The 12,744-nt window shown below is 40.8% G+C and overlaps 1 long non-coding RNA gene across 1 annotated transcript in view; it reads right to left on the minus strand.

Moving 5' to 3' along the window:
* The window catches only part of LOC108397513 (uncharacterized), a 79,984-nt gene that overhangs the window by 53,703 nt on the left and 13,537 nt on the right, over nucleotides 1-12,744 (minus strand). The gene's annotated exons all lie outside the window — the stretch shown is intronic.

The raw sequence follows: 12,744 nt of genomic DNA on the forward strand, positions 1-12,744 counted from the left end.
CTCGAAGACTGAAGCTGCCTGGACTCGAACACCCCTATCACCCTTGCTGAGCCCAGGGCCACACTGTGGGTAGCGGGTAAGTCCATCTCCTTTTTGGTAGACATGGGGGCTACCTACTGTTTTCCCTTCCTTTCACGGGTGTTTACATCCTTCCCAGGTCTTGGCCATGGGTGTCATAGGAATACCCTGAGACTCTAGAGACAGGTCCAGTAGCCTGCACATTTGAGGGCCATACTCTTACCCACTCATTTCTGGTCATCCCATCCTGTCCCATCCCTTTGTTACGGAGGGATCTCCTATCCAAGCTTGGTGCCTCTATCTCCCTGCCGTTTAGTCATCCCCAACCGAGTTCACTCATTGCCCTAGCCAGTATAAGTTGTGGCCCTGAGCCCTCCACAGACCCTCCTGTACCGTCGACCGGAATTAACCCGATGGTCTGGGACACCTCTATTCCTGTAGTGCTGAGCCATCATGCTGCACCACGCTGTACTTGGTGCAGTTGGACCTTTACCTGAGATCTTCACAGAGTTGGAAATCTCCTATTTCCTACTTAGACACCTTCTAGGTGTACGCACTGGAGGAGATAAGAAAGCAGCAAAGGTGCAAAAGCTGTCTAAGAACGAAGTGCTCATGGTGAACATAGGATCCCTGTTGACAGGAGGAAGAGTCAGTACAGTCAAGGCTGATTTCGGCAAAATCGTATTGACTAATCCTGCGTGCACAGAAGTGGGAGAAAAAATTCCCCTTAGCCGAATACTTGAAAAACACTGGCGTTTAATTGGTTGGGGTCAAATAAGAAGAGTGACAATCAAGCCAACAGTCAATGATCACTGAAGTGTAAGGCTGGAGGCACTGGAGGGAGGGGTGAGCACGTCAGACAAGCTCAGCCCTCACCAAATGAGGATAGGGAGCAGCAAAGCCCCCAACCCTGGCCTAGTAAAGGAAAGAGACCAACAGATTCCGGCCTGATGATGTGCCACAATCCCCAGCTGCTGCCCCCTCCCAACCTGGAAAAGGTGCCTTAGGTTAGCCAATCCTCAGGCCACTGTAAACCTATGCTCTCCCTCCCCCTAACTTCTTTATAAACTCACTGCCTGCCCTGCTGGACATGACTTTTCCAGCCTGTGACTAACCAGACCAGCGAACATCGCCCAGGATTGTGCCCTATTAAACTTTTGGCTCCTTTGTAGCCTCCTCGCCTGGTTATTTCAGCTCGATTTTGCCTTAGATGAAGAATTCCTGTTAAATAATACATTTGGATGAGTTTTGAATTTCTCTGAACAACCTAGGGGTATGTTCTCATAGCAATATTGAGGAATTAATATCATAGCTGATTACCTTAGTAGTAGCTATAAGGTTATTCTCATTTTTTGATGATTAAATGTAACTTTTAGTATTAAAACTGGATCTACAACAAATGTAAAAATTGGCATAATGTTGGGTTGAATCTACATTTTAGCAGAAATTAATCATTGTCAAATAATGTCTAATTTATACATCAGTGCAGGTTTGAAATGAAACTGCTATAACCAGCCTTTGCTGTAGCATGCATACCACTGAACCTGAAATAAAATTTTTCTTCCTATTTTTCATGACTGTCTTTGAGTACCTCCAGCCTTGAAGAACTGTTATACCAGTAAAAATTTGAAGATACAAATTCCCAAAAACCAGCTTTCCTTGGGCCCACATTTTTATATTGCTTTATCTTTGAAATATTGAGTGAAAAGTAAATTAATAAATACTATCCTTTACTGCAAGAGTGCTTGTTCCCATGGACACACATTTCTCTCCCTTTCCTCTCATTTCTTGGACTAGAATGCAGGAAATTAGACCCAGAAGTTCTCACTCTTTACCTGTGGGGCCCTGTGATTGTTTCTGCATTGGTTTATGGGTGAAACCCAACAGGCTTCATTCACTGGAAAATACTGTTACACCAGATGATTCTAGATAAGTAACAGATCTTTGTAGGCCTTGTTTTGTGTTTTTTATTAACTGCTTAATGGATACAGTAAATTATATAAGTTCAAATATTAGTAAACTATGAACTTTTCAAGAGGTAAATGACATCAGAAAGCAAAGGGTAAGCCCTTTGATTTTTAATTTAATCTCCATGTTCCTGCACTTTTCTTATGTTATGCATTTTAACCAATTTTTTTTGTTTCGTAAGAGTGTTAGAGTAGTGATTCCCAACTCTGGCTGACATTAGAATTGCTGGATAAACTTTAAAAAAAAAATGCCCTGCATGAACATATTGAGACAAGAACGGTGGGTGTAGTCAGAGTAGGGTGAGGGCCTCCAAGAAAAGCAGGGCAGAATATTTACACTCAGAGCAATGTAACAATGGGCAAAGAAGTCCCTATTGAAACTCTGTGCTAAGCATTATGCAAAGTCAACGTCACACTAATTCTCTAGGGAAAGATACCTAAGAATATAGACATCTTCACTGAGATCAGTTAAAGGTCAAAAGCCAGGAGCAACGTGGCCTGGAATGTTTGAGTGTTCTGCAAGGGTATCAGCATAACCCCTGACTCCACTGTCAGTCCTAGCAATCAGACTACGACTCAGCCCACCTTGAGGACAGGGCAGGTGATGCAAGTCCACACCCCTGAGATTTTTTCATGTTCTCAAAAAATCCTCAACTGCCTATAAAACTCCCTAGACAACACACCACTCTGGGCTCTTTTGTCCCCTCCTGGCATGACCCAGGAGCTCTATTCTCTCACTTTATTTCTAAATAAAAGCCTGTACCTTGCTCTCCTACCTTGACTGTTTGTGAAGCTCATTCTTCGGCTTCGTGAACAAGAACCCCGGCATCATCTTTAGGTGCTCATCCGGGATAACTTCAGAGGTGAGTATTGGCATCCAAGCCTGCCTTTTCTTTCACTGTCCTTATAGAAGGAAGCCATCTATGGCACACAAAATTAGGCACTTGTCAGCCACTTAAATGGGACTAGCCTGGCTGCCAATCTCAAAGTCTCAAGCAAAAGGTTCCCCTGTGTCTCCCTCAGTGGATCCCCCATCTCCCTTGGGAGCTGGGAAAGTCAGCTGAGTGGAGGCCAGGATTCCCTTTCCAATGCATCTCCTTGGATGCGAGGGACTGAGGAAAGCCGTGGGCAAGTCCAGGAGTCTAGGCTGAGGCTGCACTTCAGCGGCTTCCCAAAGGTCCACGTGTCTGGAATCAGACCCCGACAGCCCAACTGGGTATCCGTGAGGAGTGTCTCTTTCTCTGTCTCTGACTTCCAGCCTGCTTCTTCAGGCCGCCCTGGCCTCAGTGAGTCAGGGGGTGTTCCTAACTCTCTCCTAACTTCATCAATTTCATGGAACCCAATGCCCACCACTGCAAGGTAGGAGACCTATGCTTTGCTCTTATTCCTGACTAAATGCTGTACTTTCTATGTCATAAAAATGTGTCTGGGCACCTGTTAGCCACTTAAAACACGATTAGCGTTGGCTACCAGTCTTAATTCTCAGGTGAGAGGTTTCCGGGTGTCTGCCACTCCTTTAGCCCCGCCTCCAGACAGATGGGAATGTTGGAGAGTGGCTGAGCGGATTTCCTACTTTCCTATCCTAATCTGTGGACTCGGACGGAAGACCGGACTAGAAGACCATGGTCCTGGATCTCAGCTCCAGCCAATTGATCCCATGGCACTGGGTAAACCTCCGGCTAGGTTGCTCCCTATGGGAGAGTGCCAGATAACCCCCCAACCTCTTGTTTCACAGATCAGATTTGTTATAGTGGGTGAATAGCTAAATCCCAGGCAGTGGCAGAAACTGGTGTTTGAATATAGACAGCCCCCTCCATAACTGTACATGTAAATGGCCCAGTTTAAATTCCAGCCATGGCTCTATTCTATTGATCTCTCTTCCTTGGAGGCAGTCTTCCTGGAGCTAGGCATTTCCTTACCGGCAGCCCAAGTGGACTATGCTGAAGCCCATGCAGAGAAACTAGGGTCTGGATCAGGACTACCAGAAGGTGTAAAGTAAGAGCATACTGGTAAGGTCCCACTAAATCCAGAGTTCCGAGGCAACCCTTGCTTAGTGGGAAACCAAGAGGGGAATCAAGGCAAGATACAGGCCACGCTGGTAAGGAGTGGTTAAGTCCAGTAGGCCTGGCAGAGGAGGTGATTGACCACTGTCACCCAGGCTCCAAGGTGAGGAGAAGCCCTCACACAGAGAAAAGGCCAACCAGGTGTCGCACACCTGTCTTTCTCTATTCCAGGTGGGGGCTTCCTCTTTAAGTTAAAGCCAGACATGCCTCTGGCTTGCATTTTAAAGAACTGGGAGCAATTTTGATCCCCAGACCCTGAAAAAGTGCTTTATCTTCTGCACACAAGCCTGGCCTCAATACAAACTCTCTAATAGAAAGGCTTGGCCCGGGAGAAAAGTATACAATATAAGGTTATGCAGCTAAATTTATTTTAATGCAAGGAAGGAAAATAGTCAAAAGTCCCGTGAACTACTTTAATATGGAGCTGGTTTTCTAAATTATTTTGGTGGAAATCTATCCTAAATATTGAGTTCATTATCTTCAAAAATTGGGAGGTTTTAAACTAGACTCCTTGAAACAGAAGAAATGTATCTTCTGCAATACAGCCTGGCTTTAAATGACTGGTGCTAGAATTGTCCTTGGATTTCATTTCCAGTCCCCTGGACACACACAGTCCCTATCAGTTCAGAGCCTTCATCGGCCCTGTTAGTCGGGGGCCATCTAAACCTTAACCCAGTTATGTAAACTGCTCACCCGTAGAGTGTATTCTTGAAAACTGAGATACTTTTAGTCAAATAAGCTAAAAGGAAAGGCAATTGGATATCAGTAACTCAAATCTCTGTATGAGTTTATCTGTCCGTGTATATGTTCTTTTATGAAAAGTGTTGCTAACTGTAGTCATTATGTCTCAATCTGTATGTTTGTGTGTCTAAGCGTGTAAATGAAAGATTTTTCTACCTCCAGATGGTATTAATAAAATTGATTTAAAGACAAGCGCTTGTGAAAATTGGACATTCTAAAATTTCCACAAAATTCTAATAGAAAATATTAAGCATTAATGCTAATTTAAGTTGAATTGAAACAGACATGTCCTTATGGTTATCAGCTGCCTAAGTTTACCTAAAGTCATTTAAGCTGATATTATCGGCTAAATCTTTCAATAATAAAATGCTTAGAGGCTTGACTTTGTCTAATATTCAGTAAAGGTTTTGTAAGTAATCTAGCATAGTGGTTAGGAATGAGTGAACTAAAAAAGCGTGGCAAGTGAACACCTTAATAATTGTGTGTTACAGTGTGTATACCTACTTACAGCCTCAGAATCTTTGTGGTAGCCTAAAACCTTAAAGTTTTGCTAAGTTAAGAAGACATACTTTGTGCTTAGTGAGAGATTGTGCTGTAAAGCTCATGGTTACAGAAATTATAAAATGTTCGTAAATTTGTCAATCCAAAGAATGCTAGTGTAACAGTTTACAAAACCTGCTTCTCAGTGTTTTCTAAAAATTATGGTACCTAATGGTTTTGAGTTCTAATTATAACTACTTAAAGTAATAAGGAAAACATTTCTGCGTGCTAAAGACTGTATCTTTTGATAAAAGAAAGTAACTTTCTTCTAAAGAACAGCTGTTTATTTAGAGGGAGAATTCTAAATGTAAAAAGAAGATTGTAGAAAGTTTGTGGAAGAATTTAATATGGTCATGCTATATAAAATTAAAGCAAATGAGTCTCGGGATCAAGTACACATCAAAACTAGAATTTTGTTTCCAGTTAAAAAGACAAGAGGCGGAGCCAAGATGGCGGCGTGAGTAGAGCAGCAGAAAACTCCCAAAACATTATATATATATATATTTTTTTTTTGCAATTCGGATTTTTTTTTTTTGAGAGGGCATCTCTCATATATATTGATCAAATGGTTGTTAACAACAATAAAATTCAGTATAGGGGGGTCAACGCTCAATGTACAATCATTAATCCATCTTAAGCCTAATTCTCGTCAGTCTCCAATCTTCTGAAGCATAACGAACAAGTTCTTACATGGTGAACGAATTCTTACAGAGTGAATAAATTCTTACATGGTGAACAGTACAAGGGCATTCATCACAGAAACTTTCGGTTTTGATCATGCATTATGACCTATAAACAATCAGGTCAAATATGAATATTTGTTTGATTTTTGTACTTGATTTATATGTTGATCCCACATTTCTCCTATTATTATTATTTTTTTTTTTATTTTTAATAAAATGCTGAAGTGGTAGGTAGATGCAAGATAAAGGTAGAAAACATAGTTTAGTGCTGTAAGAAGGCAAATGTAGATGATCAGATGATAAGGTGTGTGCCTATGGACTAAGTATTAACCCAGGCTAGACAAGGGCAGCAAGACATCCACGGATGCAGAAGATTTCTCTCAAAGCAGGGGGGGTGAGGTTCTGAGCCTCACCTCTGTTGATCTCCAAATTCTCACCTGATGGCCCCCCTGCGACTGTGCCTGTCTTAGGTTGTTCCTCCCTTGAGGAATCTTACCCGTCTCTGGCTAACCAGTCATCTTCCGCGGCCATACAGGGAAATGTAAAGTTGGTAAGTGAGAGAGAAGCCATATTGTTTGAAAAGGTTAGCTTTTTACTTCTTTGCAGATTTATGCCCTGTGGCTTCTATGCCCAGCACTTGTCTCGAGGTATCTTTACCACCTGGAGGAATTATGATACTCAGTAAATTCGATCTGAGGCACGAATTCTATTTAAGGGTTGTAATTAGGAAGGAAGAAGAAAAGCTATAGATGTAGCATATGAAGGAAACATGGGAGGATTGATTATTTCTTTGACATATCTTCTTGTAGAGTACCTTAAGTATGTATAGGTTTTAAACTACTAACTAATTTGCACACACATATTAAAATAATAGGACTACGGTGACATAAACAAAGCAAATCTATAATTACCATCCATCTCCAGTGAAGCCAAGAAAACCATTTAGGCACCCTAGGCATTTGTGCAAATTTATCTATGATATGATGGATATTGTCCAACTGTACTTGGACCATCAGACACATTAAAGCAGCCCATTTCTGGGATCTGTTCACATGCCATATGTTCTTTTAACCATAGATAGTCTATAGTCATGAGATTTTGGAGTGCTACAACTTGCACCCCTCCCAACTCCTGGTTGAGTTCCAACAGTACAGATCCAGTCAAATTCGTTGTCTCACTGTATGCACATGCCAGCCTAGACATCTCCCTCCTCATTCCTATGGCAAGTCCAGGAGACGGTGGGCTGGATGCAGCCACAACCGCAGCATCGTCCGGATCCCTGTGGAGGCTTTTTGATGATCATCCCCCGGCACAAGTCCTCCAGAGAGTGCTGATGCCGGAAGCTCCTCCTCATATCGTATCTTAGTTCATTTTCTGGGTATCCAAGCTAGGCCTTGATCTTCTGCATAGAAACAAACAGACCCTTTGCCCACACTTTGACATGCCCTCTATACCACTGTGCAGAACTCATTGGAGGTCAGCACACAGTAACTGCTTTTTTTTTTTTTTTTAATTAAGAGAAAGGAATATTATCAGAAAAGAGTACCTCCATAGCTGATAATCTGACACCCTTTAAGTGATCAACATTAAGGATATTTAAAGCATGCGTTGATCTTTGATTTACCAATAGTTTTATCCTGTTAAGGAGTAATCCCCCTTTTCTTTCTTTCTTTCTTTTTTTTTTTTTTTTAATCTACACTTACATGAAGAATACTATGTTTACTATGCTCTCCCCTATATCATTCCCCCCTAACAACCACATTACGGTTACTGTCCATCAGCTTAGCAAAATGTTGTAGAGTCACTACTTGTCCTCTCTGTGTTGTACAGCCCACCCTCCCCTTTCTCCCTCCCCCCCATGCATGCTAATCTTAATACCCCCCTTCTTCTTCCCCCCCCTTATCCCTCCCTGCCCACCCATCCTCCCCAGTTCCTTTCCATTTGGTACCTGTTAGTCCATTTTTGGGTTCTGTAATTTCACTGCTGTTTTTTGTTCCTTCAGTTTTTCCTTTGTTCCTATACTCCTCAGATGAGTGAAATCATTTGGTATTTCTCTTTCTCTGCTTTGCTTATTTCACTGAGCATAATACTCTCCAGCTCCATCCATGTTGCGGCAAATGGTTGGATTTTTCCACTTCTTATGGCTGAGTAGTATTCCATTGTGTATATGCACCACATCTTCTTTATCCATTCATCTACCGATGGACATTTAGGTTGCTTCCAATTCTTGGCTATTGTAAATAGTGCTGCGATAAACATAGGAGTGCATCTGTCTTTCTCAAACGTGATTGCTGCGTTCTTAGGGTAAATTCCTAGGAGTGGAATTCCTGGGGCAAATGCTAGGTCTGTTTTGAGCATTTTGATGAACCTCCATACTGCTTTCCACAATGGTTGAACTAATTTACATTCCCACCAGCAGTGTAGGAGGGTTCCCCTTTCTCCACAGCCTCGCCAACATTTGTTGTTGTCTTTTGGATGGCACCTATCCTTACTGGTGTGAGGTGATACCTCATTGTAGTTTTAATTTGCATTTCTCTGATAATTAGCGATGTGGAGCATCTTTTCATGTGTCTCTTGGCCATCTGTATTTCTTTTTTGGAGAACTGTCTGTTCAGTTCCTCTGCCCATTTTTTAATTGGGTTATTTGTTTTTTGTTTGTTGAGGCGTGTGAGCTCTTTATATATTCTGGACATCAAGCCTTTATCGGATCTGTCATTTTCAAATATATTCTCCCATACTGTAGGGTTCCTTTTTGTTCTATTGATGGTGTCTTTGGCTGTACAGAAGCTTTTCAGCTTAATGTAGTCCCACTTGCTCATTTTTGCTGTTGTTTTCCTTGCCCAGGGAGATATGTTCAAGAAGAGATCACTCATGTTTATGTCTAAGAGGTTTTTGCCTATGTTTTTTTCCAAGAGTTTAATGGTTTCATGACTTACATTCAGGTCTTTGATCCATTTTGAGTTTACCTTTGTATATGGGGTTAGACAATGGTCCAGTTTCATTCTCCTACACGTCGCTGTCCAGTTTTGCCAGCACCATCTGTTGAAGAGACTGTCATTTTGCCATTGTATGTCCATGGCTCCTTTATCAAATATTAATTGACCATATATGTTTGGGTTAATTTCTGGGGTCTCTAATCTGTTCCACTGGTCTGTGGCTCTGTTCTTGTGCCAGTACCAAATTGTCTTGATTACTATGGCTTTGTAGTAGAGCTTGAAGTTGGGGAGTGAGATCCCCCCCTACTTTATTCTTCTTTTTCAGGATTGCTTTGGCTATTCGGGGTCTTTGGTGTTTCCATATGAATTTTTGAATTATTTGTTCCAATTCATTGAAGAATGTTGCTGGTAATTTGAGAGGGATTGCATCAAATCTGTATATTGCTTTGGGCAGGATGGCCACTTTGACGATATTAATTCTTCCTAGCCATGAGCATGGGATGAGTTTCCATTTATTAGTGTCCCCTTTAATTTCTCTTAAGAGTGACTTGTAGTTTTCAGAGTATAAGTCTTTCACTTCATTGGTTAGGTATATTCCTAGGTATTTTATTCTTTTTGATGCAATGGTGAATGGAATTGTTTTCCTGATTTCTCTTTCTATTGATTCGTTGTTAGTGTATAGGAAAGCTACAGATTTCTGTGTGTTAATTTTGTATCCTGCAACTTTGCTGTATTCCGATATCAGTTCTAGTAGTTTTGGAGTGGAGTCTTTAGGGTTTTTTATGTACAGTATCATATCATCTGCAAATAGTGACAGTTTAACTTCTTCTTTACCAATCTGGATTCCTTGTATTTCTTTGTTTTGTCTGATTGCCGTGGCTAGGACCTCCAGTACTATGTTAAATAACAGTGGGAAGAGTGGGCATCCCTGTCTGGTTCCCGATCTCAGAGGAAATGCTTTCAGCTTCTCACTGTTCAGTATAATGCTGGCTGTGGGTTTATCATATATGGCCTTTATTATGTTGAGGTACTTGCCCTCTATTCCCATTTTGCTGAGAGTTTTTATCATGAATGGATGTTGAATTTTGTCAAATGCTTTTTCAGCATCTATGGAGATGATCATGTGGTTTTTGTCTTTCTTGTTGTTGATGTGGTGGATGATGTTGATGGATTTTCGAATGTTGTACCATCCTTGCATCCCTGGGATGAACCCCACTTGGTCATGGTGTATGATCCTTTTGATATACTGTTGAATTCTGTTTGCTAATATTTTATTGAGTATTTTTGCATCTACATTCATCAGGGATATTGGTCTGTAATTTTCTTTTTTGGTGGGGTCTTTGCCTGGTTTTGGTATTAGGGTGATGTTGGCCTCATAGAATGAGTTTGGGAGTATTCCCTCTTCTTCTTTTTTGTGGAACACTTTAAGGAGAATGGGTATTATGTCTTCTCTGTGTGTCTGATAAAATTCCGAGGTAAATCCGTCCGGCCCCGGGGTTTTGTTCTTGGGTAGTTTTTTGATTACTGTTTCAATTTCTTTGCTTGTGATTGGTTTAACTTTTGTTTTTCTTCTTTGGTCATTCTTGGGAGGTTGTATTGTTCTAGGAAGTTGTCCATTTCTTCTAGGTTTTCCGGCTTGTTGGCATATAGGTTTTCATAGTAGTCTTTAATAATTCTTTGTATTTCTGTGGAGTCTGTCGTGATTTTTCCATTCTCATTTCTGATTATGTTGATTTGTGTTGACTCTCTTTTTCTCTTAATAAGTTGGGCTAGAGGCTTATCTATTTTGTTTATTTTCTCAAAGAACCAGCTCTTGGTTTCGCTGATTTTTGCTATTGTTTCATTCTTCTCAATTTTGTTTATTTCTTCTCTGATCTTTATTATGTCCCTCCTTCTGCTGACGTTAGGCCTTATTTGTTCTTCTTTTTCCAGTTTTAATAATTGTGATGTTAGACTATTCATTTGGGATTGTTCTTCCTTCTTCAAGTGTGCCTGGATTGCTATATACTTTCCTCTTAAGACTGCTTTCGCTGCATCCCACAGAAGTTGGGGCTTAGTGTTGTTGTTGTCATTTGTTTCTATATATTCCTTGATCTCTATTTTGATTTGTTCATTGATCCATTGATTATTTAGTCGCATGTTGTTAAGCCTCCATGTGTTTGTGAGCCTTTTTGTTTTCTTTGTAGAATTTATTTCTACTTTCATACCTTTGTGGTCTGAAAAATTGGTTGGTAGAATTTCAATATTTTGGAATTTACTGAGGCTCTTTTTGTGAGCTAGTATGTGGTCTATTCTGGAGAATGTTCCATGTGCACTTGAGAAGAATGTATATCCTATTGCTTTTGGATGTAGAGTTCTATAGATGTCTATTAGGTCCATCTGTTCTAGTGTGTTGTTCAGTGCCTGTGTGTCTTTACTTATTTTCTGCCCGGTGGATCTATCCTTTGGGGTGAGTGGTGTGTTGAAGTCTCCTACAATGAATGCATTGCAGTCTATTTCCGTCTTTAGTTCTGTTAGTATTTGCTTCACATATGCTGGTGCTCCTGTATTGGGTGCATATATATTTAGAATGGTTATATCCTCTTGTTGGACTGAGCCCTTTATCATTATGTAGTATCCTTCTTTATCTCGTTACTTTCTTTGTTTTGAAGTCTATTTTGTCTGATATTAGTACTGCAACCCCTGCTTTCTTCTCACTGTTGTTTGCCTGAAATATGTTTTTCCATCCCTTGACTTTTAGTCTATGCTTATCTTTGGGTTTAAGGTGAGTTTCTTGTAAGCAGCATATAGATGGGTCTTACTTTTTTATCCATTCTATTACTCTATGTCTTTTGATTGGTGCATTAAGTCCATTTACATTTAGGGTGACTATTGAGAGATATGTACTTATTGCCATTGCAGGCTTTAGATTCGTGGTTAAAAAAGGTTCAAGGTTAGCTTCTTTAGTATCTTACTGCCTAACTTAGCTCGCTTATTGAGCTGTTATATACACTGTCTGGAGATTTTTTTCTTCTCTCCCTTCTTATTCCTCCTCCTCCACTCTTCATATGTTGTGTGTTTTGTTCTGTGCTCTTTTTAGGGGTGCTCCCATCTAGAGCAGTCCCTGTAGGATGCCCTGTAGAGGTGGTTTGTGGGAAGCAAATTCCCTCAGCTTTTGCTTGTCTGGGAATTGTTTAATCCCGCCATCATATTTAAATGATAGTCGTGCTGGATACAGTATCCTTGGTTCAAGGCCCTTCTGTTTCACTGCATTAAGTATATCATGCCATTCTCTTCTGGCCTGTAGGGTTTCTGTCGAGAAGTCTGATGTTAGCCTGATGGGTTTTCCTTTATAGGTGACCTTTTTCTCTCTAGTTGCCTTTAAAACTCTTTCCTTGTCCTTGATCCTTGCCATTTTAATTACTATGTGTCTTGGTGTTGTCCTCCTTGGATCCTTTCTGTTGGGAGTTCTGTGTAATTCCATGGTCTGTTCGATTATTTCCTCCCCCAGTTTGGGGAAGTTTTCAGCAATTATTTCTTCAAAGAGACTTTCTATCCCTTTTCCTCTTTCTTCCTCTTCTGGTATCCCTATAATACGAATATTATTCCTTTTGTATTGGTCACATATTTCTCTTAGTGTTGTTTCATTCCTGGAGATCCTTTTATCTCTCTCTATGTCAGCTTCTATACGTTCCTGTTCTCTGGCTTCTATTCCTTCAATGGCCTCTTGCATCTTATCCATTCTGCTTATAAATCCTTCCAGGGATTGTTTCACTTCTGTGATCTCCTTCCTGACCTCTGTGATCTCCTTCCGGAC

Source organism: Manis javanica, chromosome X (assembly GCF_040802235.1).
Source record: "Manis javanica isolate MJ-LG chromosome X, MJ_LKY, whole genome shotgun sequence".
In the NCBI taxonomy this organism is placed as follows: domain Eukaryota; kingdom Metazoa; phylum Chordata; class Mammalia; order Pholidota; family Manidae; genus Manis; species Manis javanica.